Below are 21,095 nucleotides of genomic sequence, written 5' to 3'. Positions count from 1 at the left end.
CTCTACCTTCATAGTTGTCAGTATGACGAGACTTTGGAATTCCTACAGACTCTGCTTCTGACAAATAGTTTGTACAAAACTCAACAGCTTCTTATGTGATATACCTTTTAACAATCAAAGCTTTCGGTCGATCATGATTCTTTGTATATACTTTAAATATCTTCATGCATCGCTCTATTGGATACATCCACCTTAAATAAATTGGACCATAAAATCTAATTTCTCTGACTAGATGAACAAGTAAGTGAACCATAATGTCAAAGAATGATGGAGGAAAATACATCTTCAATTGACACAAGATTATAGTAGTCTCATCTTCTATTTCATCTAGTTTTTTGGATTTTTTTTATTACATATAGCATTGAAAAATAACATTAATCTAGTTATATTTATGCTCACATTTTTTGGTAGGATGCCCGGATAGCCACTAGTAGAAATTATTGCATCAATACATGACAATCATGGAATTTTAAACCAATTAACTTGAGATCTTTCACTGATACAAGTTTCTTGATATTTTATGAGTAACCTTGGGAAACATTGTTACCATACAAACACTCGCAAAAAAATTCTTTTCCTTTTTAAATAGAGTGTGACATGCCAGAGGTAGATAAGTTCTTTTTCCTGATTCTATTGGAGCCAACTTTTTTTGTATACCCATCGCCTCTATATTGAGACGAGAATTATTACTATCTTTAGTATTTCCTGGAATATTTAGAAGCGTTCCAATCAAACTATCATACACATGTTTCTCCACATGTATCACATCAAGACAATATCTTACATTGATACTTGACCATTATGCAAGATCAAAGAACACAAACCTCTTTTCCATATATTCTCAACTGGAACTTTTTATTTTTCTCTCTTTCCAAAGACAACATTAATGTGTTTCTGTCATTGATAAACTTCATCCTGGGTTAAAGGTTTAGGAGTCATATTAAACTCATGCTCTCCATTAAAAGCCTTCCACAATTTATGATAAGGATGACCGAGTTTTTAAATTTTTTGATGCCCAAGATAAACAGTCTTTTTTCCAATTGCCATGCTTTATTCCCAAGATAAACTCATGCTCTCCATTCAAGTTAGTGATAACATGTATTAGATTCACATATAGGACACGCTTTATGTCATTTCACACTATATTCAGCCAAATTACCATATGTGGGAAAGTCGTTGATTGTGCAAAATAACATTGCACACGTCTTAAACTTCTCACCAGAATATGCATCCTCAACTTCAACGCCTTCCTCAAACAAAAGTCTTAAATCTTAAATTAATGGACCTAGATAAAAATCTATGTCATTTCCAGGTTGTCGTGGTCCAAAAATCATCATACATAACAACATATACTTGTGCTTCATGCACAACCAATGAGATAGGTTGTAAATCATGAGAAGAACATGGCACGAAAAATGGTTAGTACTCAGATTATCAAAGGGGTTCATTCCATCAGTAGCAAACTCAAGCCTAAGGTTTCTCGGCTCATGCCAAAACCATAAACAACGAATACATTTTCTTCCATTGCAAAGAACCCGCTACATGACGAATTTTTCCATCATATTTTCTTTCATATACATGCCAACTAATATTCTTTGCGTCATTCGCATTAGGAAAAAGTCTCTTGAATCTTGAAATTATTGGCAAGTACCATAACACTTTAGCAGGATGACGCTTCCTACTAACATTGTCACTGTCATCATCATTGTTGTCCTTCAACTTGTAATGCGACACACCATATTCCGGACATTGATCCAAGTTTTCATATTTTTTCATGTACAATATGCAATCATAGAGCATGCATGTATTTTGATATACTTCAAACCCATTGGACACAATATCTTCTTGGCATCATAACAATGATATAGCAAATTGTTATCTTCTAGTAGTATTTTTTTAAGCAAATCAAGCAATTATGTGAAACTTTTATTTGACCATCCATTTTTTCCTTCAAATTAAACAATTTTAACACCACAGACAATTGTGCAAAACTTTTGCAGTCCTAATATAAAGGGGTGTCCTTATCACTACATAAAGTATCATATATACGGGCTTTCCTAAAAGAAGATTCTCCAATATCACATAACATATCTTCTAGTCGATCATCCATATCTTCATCTTCACCAACTTCGTGAATATATGACACCATATTTTTATTTTTATCCACTTCAGCATGTCACGTCCATATAGTATAATTTTGACATATACCATCATAACATAGGCGATGGAATATTTCTTCCTTTGTACCTTTATTGACATTCCCTCAAATAACACAAGGACAATAAAAGATACCATCATTTTTGGGAAGATTTTGTTCAGCGTATTCAAGGAATTCGAGAACTCCTTTCTCATATACCGAACCTAATCTATCAGTTTTCATCCAACTATGATCCATAATAAATTTTGAAATTTATATCAAAAGAATAATGTAAACGACGCACAAAACCTAAACCTAAAACATATTCATAACAATAATATAACACTAACGCATATGCATATCCATCACAACAATATAGTATTTAACAACAAAAAACACAATGAACTATGAATCAAGAACAATATGAACACTACAATATATATGTCCATTGTAACTGTATTGTTCTGACAAAGTTGATGGAGTTTCAAAAACACAACGAGATCAATAAAAATCAGCCATGAAAAGTAACGATAAAATCAACAAAAAAGGAATAAAAGCAATGAACATCAGCCATGAAATGTAATGTACCGTACTTCGAAGAGGAGGAAGAGACCAAATGAATGAAGATGGTGAACACAAAATGAAGACGATGAAGATTTTCGTTTCAAATGAATGAAGATGGTGAAGATTTTTGTTCCAAATGAATGAAGATGGTGAAGATTTTCATTCCAAATGAATGAGGATGACGAAGATGAAGAGTTCGTTATCGTTGTCGTCTGGTTCACTTAGAGCATGTTATGAAGGAAATAAAGAATGTATTTTATTTTAATTGAGAGTAAAGCATTTCACCACGGTTGATAATAAAAACCGCAGTGAAATACAAAACATGTTACCACGGTGGATAAATAGAACCGTAGTTAATAAAAATTCAATTTTTGTTAAACTTATGAATTTAAGGGACACGCGCTTTTTTTAATAGGAAAAATAAAAAATTATTATCGTTGAGATTCGAAACTTGTAACACTTAGTTTATCATCATGATTGTTTCACACAACGATAATAAAATATCTTTTAATAAAATTAATAAAATATGAGACGATTCCAATTTAAGATATTACAACGGTGAACTGAACTATTGTAATAAAATAATATTACCAAAAATATATTTTATAATAATAAATAAAAATATATTTCTTAGTTTACTTGTGCGGTAGAGTGTTAATCTTACCGACACCTCACTGAATATTCTTGTCATTGTATTAGAAGAACTATTTTCCTTTATCTGATAAATCTCTCGTTCCATGATCGAATCACAATCCAACCTAATTGGATAAAAAATTTCATTTTATTATATGAGAATTATCACTAATTATCAAAAGAAGAAAAGTTTGATCTAGCTAATATGACTCAATGGATTAACTTCCATTATATGACAAGTATCAATAAAAATGTCTAACTTCCATATCGTTCCATCACTAGTTATGTAATCAAATAACTGTACAGCAATTGAGAATAGTCATATTTTTCATTGCAAAAATAAATAAATAGTTATATTTTTTATTTAGGGAAAAACTAGAGATATTTAAACAAAAAATATACGGTGTATGAGTGTGACTTTTTTATGTCAATTTTTTTTCTGTAGCATATAACTTTTACTTCTAAAGAAAATTAATAAATATATGTGAAGAGTCATCATCACCTATTTTCTTGATGATAGTTGATATACGTTTAATAAAAAAAGGAGGAAAATCCATACACTTGCAGTAATCCTCTCGTCACTTTTCCATATATTAAATAAATTGCATCCTTTATCTTTTTCGATCTTCTTTCTCTACTTTTTGGGTATTTATGTTATATATACTAGCGTGCACTTGTCCGTCTTTTCTAATATCCACACGTGTGAAATTTTAACAATTTTATTATATTCATTAAATTTTAGTTTTATTTTAAATTATATAAAATAAGAAAATAAAATGAAATAAAATATACATAAATCATCATATAACACTTAATAAAAAAAGAAAAAAAGGTTAAAGATCTAAAATAAAAACTGAATAAGGGTACATTTAATATATAGATATAGATGTTTCAAATTATAATATATAGAGTAGTCATGTAGTATATGAGTTAAATTATTATGATATCTATATTAAATTAGAGAAAAAGGATATGCATGTGTAAATGTGTAAATATGATCGATCAATTACTATCAAGTATTTTGTTAAATCACAATCCATATTTTAAAGTTAGTTGTATGATATCGGTGCATTATTAAATGACATTGTAAAATCAGTGTATTATATTTAATCTCATTAAATTATTACTTAATTAATAAATAATAAATACGTTTGAATTCTCAAAGTTCTTACCAAAAGAATACTATATAAAGAACTTGAACATTGCTATGCATATTCCTAGAACAAGAGAAAATAGAGTTGTAAGAAAATCTTCAAACAAAAATGGCAAAGCTCATTTGCCAATCTCTTCTATTGGGGCTTTTTTGCATTGTGTTGGTCAGTGTTTCAGGTAAGAAAATTAACAAAAGTTTTTTGTTCTTAAAGGAAAATATTTCATTTTTCAATTTTCATGTATGTTACTGTTTGTAAATCATTGTTAACATGTGAATCTATAGTTTTATAATTTGTGAATTTAAGTTTTCGAAGCAGGAGCAACACTGGATTTCATCAGTCCAATTCAATGCCTCGCGGTATGCACTAATAGTTGTATGGTAACGTGCAACGCTAAGGGATTTCCTGGCGGAGCTTGTATTGGAGAGTTATGTTGTTGTTCATGAAGAATTATGTAATCAAGAGCAATGGAGCATTCGATCAGTCTCAAATAAATAGAATCTATGGGAAGCTTAAATAAATAAGCGATTATGCAGTAACAAATTGGGAGGAAGAGTTGTTTCCATTTGAATATTATGTATTGTACTCTTAGTAATTAAGAGTTAATTATATATCTCTAAAATGTGAAATATCAATAAAGTTTGTATTCAGAATACAACAACTAGTCTTTGATGAAAACAAATAAAGTGAAGCATAAAACGGTTAAAGATACATTAGGATCAATAAGGTTTGATAAATTTGATTTTCTAATGATGGCACATAAATGGAATATAACTTAAGCCTCATCTCAAAGTAAAGGAGGAGAATGTGTCTAAGAAATCAAGCAAGTGTCTTCAAAATTGGAAGTATCGGACAAGCCTTGAAGTATGGGAAAGCACTTCCAAGTGTTTCTGAGTGGATAAACATTATAAAAGCATAACGTATTTTTCTCGTAAAGTATAAGGTTAATCACACACACATAAAACAAGTTTTTAAAATTATTTTTCTTAATAAAATACTTCTTAAATATGCATTGAAGTCATGCCACATAAGTTGACATTTATACAAAATACACATTTAACCTCTGACGCAAAGTTGAGTTAACCTCAATTACAGAGGTGAAGTAACGAATGACTTCATAAAAACTTTCCAACTAACCCCTCGATTTTAGAATAACCGAGGGGGTAGTTGAAATGATAATTGGTTTGATCCCCAATAATAGCTTTTTATTGCGCACCATACCTCTCGATTTTAGAATAACCGAGGGTGTAGTTGAAATGATCATTGATTTGATCTCCAATAATAGCTTTTTATAGCGCCACATACCTCTCGATTTATGACCAAGACTGAGGGGATATATAAATTCTTCTTTTAATACTCATTACATTGTTTACATAGTATAATAGTAAATTAATGTGTTTACAAACTACATTGTTTACACAAAATACTACATTGTTTACCCACAATATTAAAGTAATAATATATAACAAATTTTGAATCTGATTTATTGTCATTACTGCCAGTGAAGATCAAATTTGGATCTTGGGGAATATCAAATGTTTGATCCTCATTTTATTGAATCTTGGGTATGATCAAATGTTGGATTTCATGCATTTCTTTCCGATATAAAAATAAAAAGGGTTATTTAAATAAATAAAACTCGGTTATATGATTATTTAAGAATATAAACATTGAACTCAAATAATTTTATACTCTTACAATTCATCATAGAGAACATTTCCAAGCATCTTTAAATTTCAAAGTTTTTATGTCAAATATTTCATTATCAATTTTTGATATTCATAATGGTTTTATAATGTATTTTAGGTTTCATGCGGATCACTAATGGTAGTATGTTAAGCGTTGATACTCGTTAAATGGACGACAAATATTTCTTTTAAGGACGGTGAAGAAACTAAACAAACACGCTTATGTTTCCCCCGGTTATGACTCAAAATCGAGGTAATATTTATTTATTTATAAATAAAAAATACAATAAAATATGTTTTATCCCAAGTGCCATGTACTTCTCGGTTTCTGTTAAAAACTGAGGGGAATAAGAGTTTTTTTTAAATTATATTGTTTACCAAAATATTAAAACACATTGTTTAAAGAAATCCAGATTTTTTGACAAATCCAATTCATCATCATCGTTGTTATTCTTGGAGCACAACAAATATTTGTTGTTATCCAGATTTTGTTGTATACCCTTTATGCACATTGTTTCCAAGTTCAATTAATTGCATGCATCCAATTTATGATAAGTTATTTGTTTCAAACATGAGAATTTTTTCTACACTTGTAATCCATCCAAGAGATCTATTCCATAATTTCATTATCTTGAGCAAATTTTTTCATAGAAAATTCTTTTACAAGAAAGAGAATAATATATATAGTGGTGGATGTAGAGAGTGTCTTGTGGATTGATGTGTTGGGAATATGTTGAACGTTGTTACTTTATGAATGTAGGGTAAAGATTCGTTGTTGTAGCTTAGTAACTAAACCATTTGGTTTATTTTAAAACCGAGGGTAAAGGTTTACATTTTTCAATTAAAAATAAAATAAAATAATGATTTTTCCCTCAGTTTTATAAAAATAACCGAAATAATATATTACTTGTAAAAACGGTGAATGATAAAAAAATTGAAAGTAACATGTCTAGTTTCTTTTTCAATTTTTACCATTCACCATTTTTGTGTGCATGCAATTTTAAGTATGTTTAGAAATAAATTTCTCAATGTTATCAATAGAGGAAAACAATAAATTATGGATTGTTTTCTTTGATTGACAACATAAGAAGATTATTCTAAAAATACAACAACAACATCAACACTTTTATATGAGATATATTGCAAGGGCAAAAAAATATTTTGTTCAAGATAGAAGAACAACATTCAACACAAAACATTGGATATTTATTATGCCTTGCAATCCATCCTAAATATGATGCGTATAAGTTAGGTTTAGGGTAAAATATGATTACTGAGCGCTTTTATGGTAAAATCTGATTATCTAATCTCTCAGTTATTATAGAAACTGAAGGAACAGATCCTTAATTTACACACACAAAAAAAGTAACCACCTTTAAAGAAATAAAAACATAAATTGCATCTGTTGTGATTCGAAGCATGTTTTGAATTATTTTTCCCATTAGTTATATTCAGAAACAAAGGGAATATGTGATATTTATTTTAAAAACATAAATAAAACATGACGTTCCTCGACATTATACCTCAATTTTTTGTTGGGTGATATGAAAGATTTGTCATGAAATGTATTACTTGTAGTAGCGCGAGAGTTTTTAGAAAAGCTCTAGGAAAATTTCTGCTCTTGCCAATCGATTGGCCCTTCACCAAATTGATTGGTTTAGTGCAAAAATAGTCCATAAGCAATAAGGACGACACCTTAATGGCAATCAACAACTATATATCTTTTCTTGCCTTTTTAAACTTATTAATCAATTATTTTTAGGCAAATCAATCGATTGACTCATCAATTATGGCCCTAAACAATTTCCTTTTCTGTGCCAACCTCTAGCCTATTAATTGAGGTCTCTTCCCACATATTTTCACATTCAGAAACATGAGATCTCATACCCCACTCCTCACTCTCTCTCTAAAATATTTTTTCTTTACTTTTCTCACTCAATTTTAGTTGTAACGCTTTTGAGAAAGTCGTTTTCCGAGTGAGGCATTTGAAATTATGGAATGGTAGATTTGAAAGTTCACAAAGGAAGTTTTGTTTTTACCTTTGGTTGAACAATTAATCTATTTAGGTATTATTTATTTGGTTTTAAACTAAGCTCGTTTGGCTTGGGTATTTAGTTACTAAGTCATCGGTTCAGTTCGGAGGCTCAACCCGTGTAAAAGTATTCATTGATTCGAGATCAGCCCAGTGTTAAAATCTCATATTGGTTGGTGGTTATCATGTGTAAAAACTCATTACATTTTGTAAGCTCAGCCCGTTGTTACACTTGGATTTTCAGCTAGTATAAAGTCAACAAATAATGTCAATGTGAAGAAATTTACTGTGAGAAACCATTAATGAAGTGTCTTAAAGAACATTATTGATAAAGCATCACCAGACAGATGATAAGGAATCAAACGAGCCTTTGGCACAAGGATATATAGTTTGGAGGACTCTCAGGGATAAATCCCTAAGGTTGAGATTGTTAGGAAACATGTCTAGAATCTTGAGAAGGGAAGTCGACAGAAGCCTTTATTCCATCAAGAGGACTAGTCGACTAAACCACATAAGAGAAAGGACTTAGTAAATTTACAAGTATGGAGTCCTTGATATACTACGACGACAACATGTTAGGGTAGTTACCATTAAAGGTTCGTGAAGAAGTTGGAAGCATATACAACTCAAATATGGGTTATTAACAGAGAGTGTCAGGGATGTCGCGTAAACACACTATTGGGAACTTAAAGATTGAATGTGGAGTAAATGCAATAATCCTTTAGTGGTCATAACCGTTGTCGAATGTTACTTTATAAATAGAATAAATAACAGACTCATACATGGGATCAAGGGTTTCAAAATTTCATACATACTCTTTATACCACTAGAGTACTGAAGTCAAAGAGAAAAATAGTCGAGTAAGAAACATGTATGCGTCTGAGTCCAGTGTTTTTCATAAGTTTTTTGTTTCCTTAAACAAAACATGTACCTTTACTTTTGCTTTATTTAATGTCATTTATTTCATTTTATCTTATCATTTATCACAACCTGACTTCAATTAAAGTCTCTTTCTACGTGATGCAACGACTGCATTCAATTCACACACATGTGTGTTTAGACAAATAATTTGCACAAATTACTTTGGATATTTTTCGAGTTAATCTCACAGAATTTCAAACTCGTGATTGTTTACCAAAAAAACCGGTAAAAAATTGGCATGCCCAGTGAGACTCTTTTATGCGAGTATTTTTGCAAAAGAGAGGTGTCTTACGTTATTTTCTTTGTAGTGTCTTCCATTTGTGTGGTTCTTGGTGTTGTATGCACTTGCAGAGTGTTAAGCGAACTTCTGAAATGTCTCAAAAAAATCAAACACCTTCCCAAAGTAATACTTCAAACCCGAGAGGACAACCGACAGTTACTAGTGTCAGCTATTTTGTAGCTCCAACCTCCATTGAAGAAATTCCCACTTCCATAAGCCAAGTAATGGTGTATTCCGTACCGCCATATGTGAGAGTTTCATCACCAGAGGCGTCAATCGCACCAACTTTTTCTAGGGAACTACAAAATTTAGGAGATTAGAGGTCTCCTTATCTAGGTTTCTCGTTACCTAAAAAAGAACAACCATTTGGCATGCCAACTGCAATGATGGAAAGCCTACACCATAGTACATCAATGTATTCTGAAAACACAATGGCAACATCGTCACCCTTTAATCCGTATTTGTCCTCAATACCCACCATGGGAAACTTTGTCCAATTAGGACAACCACCATGAGGTATGGGGTATTTTCCTCCCTAGAGGCCTTTGTCCTTAACTACTAACCCTCTTCAAGTCATGAGCAGTTAATGGATGAAATCAACTATGATATGGTTCACACACTTACACAATAGATAGGAAATGTGTGTATCCCACTTATAGAAAACACGAATATAAGTTATCAACAATTAACCCATCAGATGGGTATGATTGCTATTTTGTTTTGCGCACCACCAGTGCTAGCGACTCTAGTGCCTAACATTCCTCAAGGGAATAACCCTCCAGAAAATAAGGTTGTTGAAAACAATCAAGGGGCAAAAGGCCTCTACATGGTCCTAGTTCAACCCAACGGTTTGAAGGTCAGAGTCTTCAACAGTTTTGTCCATATCAACTAGTTAAGGATGATAGCTCTCTGAAGTAGTGCGAAAAGATATCGAACGAGCTAAGTCAATGCCAAGAAAAAAGTAGAAATGAAGAGAAAAATATGGAATTACTGGCACTTCTTCAAGTCGTGATGGAGGACTGGTGATTTCAATTGTTGTTTGAGGTTGCCCAATGGTTTGGCCATTCCCTTTTCTATGAGACAATTTGCAAAAACAGGAAAAAAGAAAGTGTTTACATAAAAAAATTTAAATAACAGATAAAGGAATGGTTTGGTTTCTTTTGGTCCAAGAAAAAACCAGCCATATGGTGGTTGACTCGACAAATATAAAAGCCATGTGGAAAGAAAAATGGAAGTTAGAGCAATTATAAATGATTTCATTCCACTTAATCCTTCTAAGGAATAGGAGATAATCATAGTGAATCGGCACGCACACCTGTGACGTGTACTTTGGTAGAAAAGTTAGTTATAATAACTTGACAACGAGCATGACTGAGATGACGTGGCACAAATGTGAACAGTGACAGAGTGGTTACAAACAATGCCATATTTCTCCCTCAGATATGGATCCATAGTTACATTTTTTAGGGGGCATCTGTTACACTTGGATTTTTTCAGTTCGTAGAAAGTCAACAAAGAATGTCAATGAGAAAATATTTATTGTAATAAAGCATTAATGAAGTGTCTTAAAGAATATTAATGATAAAGCATCGACAAAAAAATGATAAGGGGTCGAATGAGCCATCGACACAAGGATATATGGTTTGAAGGACTCTCAAGGATATATCCATAAGGCCGAGATCATTATGACACATGTCCATAATCTCGAAAAGGGAAATCGACATAAGCCTTTATTCCATCAAGAGGACCAGACGACTAAACCACGTAAGAGAAAGGACTTAGTAAATTTACAAATTTGGAGTCCTTGATAGGAAACATCGAAATCACGTAGAGCAGTTACCACCAAAGGTTCGTGAAGAAGTCTTCTCATATTTATGGTGGTTTATATGAGTATTCTCCTTAAGATGATAACTTGTCTCTGTTGGTGTAAGCCCTAGAGGCCAATACTTTTGGTACTTGTATCGAATTATTTAAGGGCATTTTCTTTATTATGGTTGATTAATAAAGTCCCTGGAATAGATAGTCCGTTTAATGTATTAAGTGTGACTTAATCATGAGGACACATTAAACATAAGGACACTATTCTTAAAGTATCCGTAGTCGAGCTTTAGTGTGAAGTGGGATAACATTAAAGCATTAAGACTATTATGTTTGTAGACTGATGATCACATCTCATGGATCATGGATAAAGAGTTATCAAGTCTTAAACATAGGTATGAATATTAGGAGTAATATTTATACCGGATTGACCCGCTATGAGAATACTATATAGAAAGTTATGCAAAGTGTCATAAGTTATTCTCATGGTGATAATAGTGTATACCACTCTTCGACCTGAAACCACTATGGATCCTAGATGTAGAGTCGAGTGCTTTATTGCTGATCCAACGTTGTCCGTAACTGGATAACCATAAAGACAGTTGATGGGTACTCCACAAAGCATGCTGAGGGACATGAGTGTCCTAGATGGAATTTGCCAATCCTGCGTAACAGGATAAATGTCTATGGGCCCAATATTGAACTGGACAAGGGTGACACGGTCTATACCTTGTGTTCAATATAGACATAAGGGCAAAGGGGTAATTATACACATAATTATTATCACAGGAGGTTTTGTCAGATCACATGACATTTTCGTGACTTGGGTAGCAGTGATGTGTTGCTAGATACCGCTCACTGTTTATTATGTTAAATACGTGATTTAATATAATTGCCAACGCCGCGAAAACCTATAGGGTCACACACAAAGGACGAATTGATGAGAGATAGAATAATTAAGGAACATCGTAAGGTACGGTGTACTTAAGTAGAATACGAAATATGGTAAGGTACCAAGTACTTAAGTGATTTTGGCATATTATGAGATATGGGCCAAAATGCACTTAAGTGGGCTTTTAGGCTTGAAGCCCACACAAGTGGTTCTATAAATAGAACCCCTTGGGTAGAAGCATTGTAACTCACTGAGACAGAAAACACAACTGAAGAGTTGGAATTTCGTATCTCTCTCTCACTCAAAGCCTTCATTCATAACAGCTAGCACTGCGATTGAAGGAATCCGTTCGTGTGGACTGAGTAGAGACGTTGTCATCGTTCAACGTTCGTGATCGCCCCGTGGATCTGTATCAAAGGTTTTGATCATTATCAGAAATCTGCACCAAAGGTTTGAATCACCACAAGAGGTAACGATTCCATCACTGATCATGCCCATTCGTAAGGATCACTAAATGGAGAAATTTTTAAATTCCGCTGCGCCTTGGATGGCTATTCTCCTACAGTGGTATCAGAGCCACTTACGAAACCATGAATCTGATATTTGTTTTTGTTCTGTAATAATATGATTAAAGACAGAATGAATCAAAGGTTAAATTGAGATCGATCAAGTTACATATATGTGATATATGTAATCCTGATGCAAAATACATTATATATGATATAGTGTTCTCGTTTCGTTCATTCAAACCCTCAATGATTGTTTTCCTTTGAGCGATAAATGGTCGTTTGCTTCTTGATCCGACATTAGTATGGTGAAGCAATGACGTGTTGATCAATCATACTGAATTAACAATCGAGATGTGTTTGACGGTCTGAAATTGGTGCATCAGGGTTAATGACGGCACAAGGGTTGTGTTGTCAGAGAGTTATGCGATTGGGGTTTGACTGCACAAGAGTTGTGCGTTCTAAACACTTTTCCGAACAGTGTTAACCGGTTAACGCGTATGGTTAACCGGTTAACGCAATACGAAATAAATTTTTTTAATTTTCAAACAGTGTTAACCGGTTAACATATTTGGTTAACCGGTTAACGCAAGGCGGAAAACAGTTTTCCAAGAAATTTTTCAACAGTGTTAACCGGTTAACGCAAGGCAGAAAAGAATTTTCTAAAAGTTTTCAAACAGTGTTAACCGGTTAACGCATATGGTTAACCGGTTAACGCAAGAAAAAATTCACCCGTTCGGCTAGAAAAAGTGCTTTGAAGTATCAAGTGTTGATACGAAAAACGACGTCAATTTTAAATGAATTGTTCATTAAAATTTTCGAGCAGGGGCGCTGCCCCTTCGACCCCGCAAGGGGTGCTTCCCCCTTGACCCCTGTCCGCTGACCGGGCAGCGGAACACCCGTTCCCGCTGTCCGGGCAGCGGACCCCCGGCTAACTCTGTGTAGTGTGATCGATCGTCGAAATTTAATTTGATTTTAATTAATTAAAGGAATTAATAATAATAATAATAATAATAATAATAATAATAATAGTGTTTATTATTGTCTTATGGTGATCGGTTATGGCCTTAGTTTTCCTTTGTTTTGTTTTGGGTTTTTAAAATACGACCTGCGTGTCGTGCCTCTCTCTTAATCTCCCAAATGTAACTTCTTTTCTCATCTCACTCCCTCGTATGTAAAACGAGTTTCTTTCATGTAATGTAATGATATGAAGAAAGCAAAGAAGTCAGTGCCAAAGGAGGACAACCTTGAAGATCTTGCTTGGAGAAGCTTAGATCGTTGTAGGTTAGCTTAGGTTCTCTCATTGGCTTGGGAGAACAATTGCGCTAGGGGCCATAACTGTTTCATTATGTATGTATGTATGTTGATGCATGTGAATGTATGTTTATGCATGTGAGAGACGGTTTATATTCTCAGAAACACTTTTCTCAATAACACTATATACTTTGAGTGATTTTGAGTTTGATACAATATTGAACATACCGAATCCTAATGCTAAGACTCCTATTTATACTACTTCGATAGTAACGGTACCAAATTGTATTTTCTTCAAAAAATGACACGTTCTCGCTTGCACGTGTTTCGCCTTTCATAGGCCTCCACACGCCCTTTGAAGGAATAGATAAGGCCAAAATATGGTTATTAGCCTCATTTTGAATTATTTCCATCCATCTCATCTTTGAATCGTTTCAGAAACTTCTAAGTTCTATTATAATGCTATTTCGACAATATGACAACTTATTTGCCAAGTTCTAGTCGAAAGGTTTCGCCTAACTTTCTGTTGAAGTCAGCTTGGATTTTCTAAATATTTCCTTAAGTTTTATACTTGACTTCTTATATCTTTTTTAGCGTCGAAATTACAGCTAACACCCGACTAAATTAATCCCAAGCGCACACTTGTTGAACCCAAGATTTGTCAACACGATCTACCATTTCATGCTACTCCCTTGCACAACACACCTAGTCCCAAGGCTTTCAATCGATCGGATTCTAATTGCACAATCTTGTCCAAAACCTTCAAACCCTAAAGATCTTGAAGAAAAAACACACACCGGTTTTCTTATTTGAATCCCTCAAAGATCTCAACCCAATATTCTTAGTACAACAAACCTAATTGGATGTTATCAATCCTAATCTAGATGGCACCCAATCAAAAATGATTATGTGTAGTATGATTGTGTGTATTCATAGATTTAATTGAAGATAATGAGATGCTTTGAAATCCTGGATTCATGTAGGTTTTACTCACTCTAGAAACCTTACCAGAGAATGATGCTTGTATGAAGTATTTATATGTATTGGTGATTTAGGGCAAAAGGAAATGCAAAGAACTTGAGAAAAATATGATTTTTTTGAAAAATTACATCGGATAAGTCGACCTACAGAAGTTATGTGTCAACATGTTCGATGCATAGGTCGACATATCCAAAGTCATGTGTCAACATATAACTATTATGCGCTTCTTATGTGTTGACCTGAAGACTCAACATATGGGGCATAAGGTACATACTTTAATACATCAGCATACACGTCGACCTATAGACTGCATGAGTCGACCTATAGCTAGAAAAGGTTTTCCATAGGTCGACCTATAATTGCATGTGTCGACCTGTAATGCTGTTTTTTTAGAAAAATGATTTTTCATGCATGTTTGATGCATGAAACCTTTTCCACATTGTTTCCAAATAATTTTATGCTTCCTAATGCTAAGACGCACATAGAGATTCAGAGGATACCATCCAATATACATTAACGCTAAAGTATCCTAGTTTTGACATTATACAAAACACATCTAACGGAGGTTGCACTCACATACTCTCCCTTTTTTATGATGGCAAAACTTGAGACAAAGCGTTTGAAATGAAAAGCTCCCCCTAAATGTATGCACCCCACAACTATGTGCCCCACAAGTTCATCTTTCTTCTCCCCCTTTGACAATATAAAAAAGAAACGAAGCAATCCATGAGAAGAATCTTAAATCACACATAAACTAAAATAACATAAAAATGCGGTTTGCAAGGATAAGAGCATCAATATGATAGCACTCACATAGAATGATTTACATATTGAAAAGGAATTCTTAAACATAAACAAAAGACAATAATGCAACAATAGAACATAATTGTCACAACTTGTGCCAAACAATCACAATCATAAAGAATGAAAGATACAAAGTGAACATAAAATACTTGACATGCTACAAAAGCGACACGATTGCATGACATATTCCTTTGGTGTTCCCGAAATGCTGCACACACATGTACTCTAGCAAGGTGATAAACAAAGTACCACCAACCGAAAACAGAGATGAAAACATAACAATGACACACAATCAAGAATATTGTTAATAATGTAACATGCTCAATCATAAATCATGAAAAAAATAGATAACAAACCGATGCACCAATTACTATATTTCAAGAAAAAAGAAGATAACATAACATCACTATAAGCATATAAATTGACATACATCAATTGGACATCGTTGGAAGTGAACATACATGAACTATCTTATATGTCAAGAACATAAATCATATCAACCATAAACAACATGCGAAAAGAAAAGCTTACACACAAAAACGGAAAATGAAACGATAATACCTTGTTTGCGAAATGATGAGGAATGCACTCTTATGAAGTATGCCTTTCAAAAAAAGGTTAGATGGACAAGATATATTCAAAGTGCATTAACATAACATTTAGGAAAGTGTTGAGATGTTAAGAATTCCCAATTCCCGTCGAATGTTAAAGAAGGGTTCGATCGCAAGTGATTTTGTAAAAATACCGGCAAGTTGATTTTTACTATCAACATGCTCAAAAACGACATCGCCTTTCTCAACATGACTACGCAGGAAATGATGACGTATCTCAATATGTGTCGCAACGCGAAAAAACAACTGGCGGGAAAAACAAACAAACAGAGCCACCACCGTGCGTTATTTATCCCCAAAGGAGGGAAAGGAAACGCTCGAAGTAAACCTGGAAAGGAAATGGTCTTACGACTAGAGATTGCAAGGATCGGGAGTCGATTACGCAAGGGGAAGGTATTAGCACCCCCTCACGTCTGTCGTACTCGACGGGATCCACGCTCAAGAGAATAGAATAAGGTTGCTAAATAACTGCTCAAAAGAATGCATACACTGGAATAAAACACAGATGGAAGAAGAGGAGAACGGGCTCGCTAGGATGTCGCATCCTATGCCTACGTATCTCATCTGGAATGAGAATCAGAGCTACCGTAGTTCGGCTAACGCACACCGAAACAAAACGCACACAAAGACGCTGAAACATCAGAGCAAACACACAACTGGAAACGGAATGCCAATCGCTGGTCTTACATCCAACTCCACAAGAGAAACAGGAAACAGGAAACCGAATGCCAATCGCTGGGCTTACATCAGACTCCAAACACACGCACAAACGGGAAACCGAATGCCAATCGCTGGGCTTACATCAGACTCCAAACACACACACAAAGCAGAAGGGTTGAAAAAGAAAAAGGCGAACACACAGGCTAACAGGGTGTCGGGAACTCGAGCCTGATAGTTGTCAAGCAAAACACACACAAAAAGAAAAAGGGCGCCCGGAGAGACCTCACACGATCTCCTGCCTACGTACCTCATCTGGTATGAGGATCAGGGCGACGTAGTTCCCCTGAACAGGGGAGAAACTTCTATCCTAACCAGAGAGTGGGAAATGACAAACTAAAAGGGAGACTGACTCGAGCCTAATAGTTATCATGTAATCCATAATAGTCCTAGGTTGAGGTTTCTAACAAGAGCTTGACTCACACAGGCAGTCAGTCAACTCAAGTCTATCCCTACGTACATTCAACTTCCTCGAAAGTTGATCATACGACTCCTACAGAAAGGAAATGAAAAGAAAAATAGATAAACATCAAAAGCAGTCAACACACACTATACACAACCAAGGGGGCTCAAGCAAGGTTGGGCTTTAGTCAAGGGGTTATATCGACCTTGACAAACAAGCCAGATACTGAAATGGGTAGTCAGGCTCTTAACCTCTAACATTGAGAGTTAGGGTGAGCAGATGAAATGGAGATGAGGATTATGCCTCATAGCTCTTAACCCAGGCCTGGGTGAGCTTGAATCAAAGAATGTGTGGGAGTCCAGAATGTGGGACTCTATTCCACATGACTTGACACAACAAGATTTTGGGTTTTTATTCAAAGCGCATCAACACAGGGTGTGAGCAAGATGAATGACACGACTGAGTAGCAGGGGATGGATTGCACATCCCTTTTGTCTGCCAATGCCTCTTCACTTAGGAGGTCTTTAAATATACAAGGCACAAAGATAAACAAGCACAAAAATTGCCTCATAAGGAGGGCTTCAGACAGGTGTCTGCCAACATAACATGACAGGTCTTCCAGACTACATGGAGATCAAGGAAAATACCTAAGTGGTATGCCAACCACAAGCCAAGCAAAGCAACTTAAATAATGAGTTAAAGCGGCTAAAGTACCTGTAAGAAAAGCTAAAACAGTCAATATTTACATTCAGACAAATAAACAACAGTCAATAGATCTCAACAGACAGACAAATCCAATATGCACAATGAGTAAGCCATAAGGCAAACACTTAAGTGAATTATCATCAAAGCCTACAAAACAAAGAAATGTTAGCAAACAATAACAAATGGCCAAGCTCAAATGAAGAAGCAACATCAATCATGGAGATGCATGCTTGAACCTGAAATTCACAACTCAAAATGTGAGTACAAACCCCTAGGGCAAAGCCTAGGGTCAAAAGTGAAGAAGAAATTCAAAACAGAAGCTAAAAATCAACATGAATCATCCTTAATCAATCATGAACATGTCTTAAAAAGTACCAAATCAAAATCATCAAGCAAGGTCATCATTCAACCAAGAGAAGGCAATGCACACAACATGATCATCAATTGGACATACAAGATGAGAAAATGCACATTAAATCAGAAATGGCTCAAACAATTCTGGAAATTTTCATGAGCATTTAACACATCAAACATAATTAGCATACCAAAAATCATAAACAGAAGAGATCAATTGATATGGAAATAAAAATGATCAAATAGGACATCCAATTGTGTGACATACATTGTCACACCATATAAACATGTACATAAAACAGGGATGGAACATGGGAAAAATATCAAACCAAGCCTCAAACATCCATTAACATGTTAAGAATCATCATGCAAAATTTCATGGCATTTGGATCAATATCAAGCATTTCACAAAGGAAAGAACAAGGCAATGTCACAAAAATATACATGTTTACATAGTCTAACACAATTCAAAATCCAGCCAGGCACAATTCCAGAAATTAACATCATAAAGTTCTAGACATTTCAAGGATCAAGTAGCAAAAAACCTAGAATTATTTGGATCATTCTACAATTAGTTATGATTTTTTGAAGATCATGGAAAAAATGAAATAAAAATTGAAAAAACATGAAATAATGAAAAGAATTGAATAAAATGGCAATTGCTCCCAGCCGGAATCGAAGCGAGGGGCGCTTCCAGAACGAAACGACGTCGTTTCATCAGTGCCCTAGCCAAATGCAGAAACGGACGCTATGCTGACGCTAGTGGCAGAAACCACCATCTTCTTCATGAAGACAGTGGTTGTTACTGTTCACAACGATTTTTTTTTCAAGAATTTTAAAATTCATACACCAATGGAAAGCTTGCAACATGAGGAATCCAAATCTACCATTATTTCAACCTAATTCCTAAAGAATCATGCAAATTGAAGAAAGGAAAATTATGGATCCAAACATTCAAATCATCATATCTCCATGAATAATGCACCAAATTTCATGTTCTTTATATCAGCGGAATCAGCAAGCAACGATCTACAAGATTATGTACATAAAAACAGGAATTAAGAGATGCGAAATTTTGACCTCTTGAAGCTCCAACAATGGCAGTAGCAGATTCAAGGCTTGACACTTGTGTAGATCCACTCCTGAACACTTGTAATGAATCCTGAAGTTGAAATTGAGGCCTGGAGATGCTTAGATCTTGCTCAAATTTGAAACTCCATCTTCATCTTCATGAACTTGCCATGCTTGATTTCCACACGAATCCTTCAAAACAAAGTTGGATCTGCATTAAATCAAGATCATAGAACCAAAATATGGAAGAAAAACTCAATGTTATGTGGAAGAATTTTGAATTTTGGTTGAGAGAAAATTTTGGAGGGAGAGAGAATTTGGATCTAGAAATGGTGAAAATCCCCAAATTCTGTTATGATTATGGTATTTATATGCTGTACTAATCACACTGAAAATGTTAATTAGCAATGGTTAATGGTAATTAGCAAAAATAAGGTGTTTCGATAAAATTGGAAAATTGGTGGTGTGTGAAGCATGCATAGGTGAACAGTGCCAATTGCATGGTTAAATCCACTTAAAAACTTCCAATTAACACAAGGGCAATGGTGATTAGTTCCCATGATGCACCAATTTTGAATTTATGAATTTCCCTCCAAAATCTTCATGGGTAAGCAAATGATCATATGTTCAAATTTCATGTAATGTGATGAATGATTTGGAAAGTTCATGTCATGAGAAGAATTTGGCAAAAAGGAGCACTCAATTTGGAGTTATGAGTCAAAAGTTATGGCCTTTTGAAGTCCCATGCACACTTGACAATGATTTGATCATATCTCCTCAACCATTCATCATAAATTCATGATCTTGGACTTTTTGGAAATGGGAGAGAGAGATCTTCAAATTTCATGTTGGAAATGAATTCATTTGAAGCTTCCTTGATGATGTAAGATCGAGTTTGAATTTGAACCAAAACCTTTCCATTTTTGGAAACTTTCAATTACAGGTCACTTTCCATTTTTGGAAACTTTTGCCATGACCTCAAATTCTTCAAGATATATATTTGTAATGACAAATGAACCTCTTTTGGACATGAATGAGATGTCGAAACTCATTTCTCCCCCTCCTAGTCCTCAATTGGCTTTCTGTTGACTTTTATGAGCCCTAGATGACTTGAACATGCACAGATGACTTTGAAGTGCTCTGATCAGCCTGAGCCTCAACCACTTGAGGAAATGGCTCCAAAATGAACCCTAGCTTGTACAAGCTCAATAAAATCAATATGAGGATCTCCATCTCAATAAAGACCTCATCTCCTTGAGAATCCCTGGTTGGGAGAATGCCATTGATTAGGGTTGACCAGAGGTCAAAACCCTAATCCTAAAGAACATGATCAGGCACAATGAACCCCTTTAGGATGACATAACCATGATGATGGTGACATATCCTTGCCAACAAGATAATACTCAACCTCCTTGAGGAACCAATAAAACCCTAATTGAAGCAGAAACCCCCAGGTGATTGATCAATTCAATAAGACCCTCAGGCATGAATCTCTAAACCTTTCTATCTTCTGAGAAAGACTTAGGAGGATGACTTGTCTATTTTCACATGATATGCAATATGCAATGACTAA

At 34.4% G+C, this 21,095-nt stretch overlaps 1 long non-coding RNA gene across 1 annotated transcript; it reads left to right on the top strand.

Moving 5' to 3' along the window:
- Nucleotides 1–4,319: 4,319 nt before the first annotated feature.
- On the top strand, nucleotides 4,320–5,196 carry LOC127127666 (uncharacterized). Its single transcript, XR_007805407.1, has 2 exons — nucleotides 4,320–4,663; nucleotides 4,792–5,196. It is a non-coding gene; the product is annotated as an uncharacterized LOC127127666 (long non-coding RNA).
- The last annotated feature ends 15,899 nt before the right edge of the window (nucleotides 5,197–21,095 follow it).

This window comes from Lathyrus oleraceus, chromosome 3 (assembly GCF_024323335.1).
Source record: "Lathyrus oleraceus cultivar Zhongwan6 chromosome 3, CAAS_Psat_ZW6_1.0, whole genome shotgun sequence".
NCBI classification, from domain to species: domain Eukaryota; kingdom Viridiplantae; phylum Streptophyta; class Magnoliopsida; order Fabales; family Fabaceae; genus Lathyrus; species Lathyrus oleraceus.
Note: the sequence above shows the minus strand (reverse complement) of the source record. Positions and strands in the feature narration are given on the sequence as shown.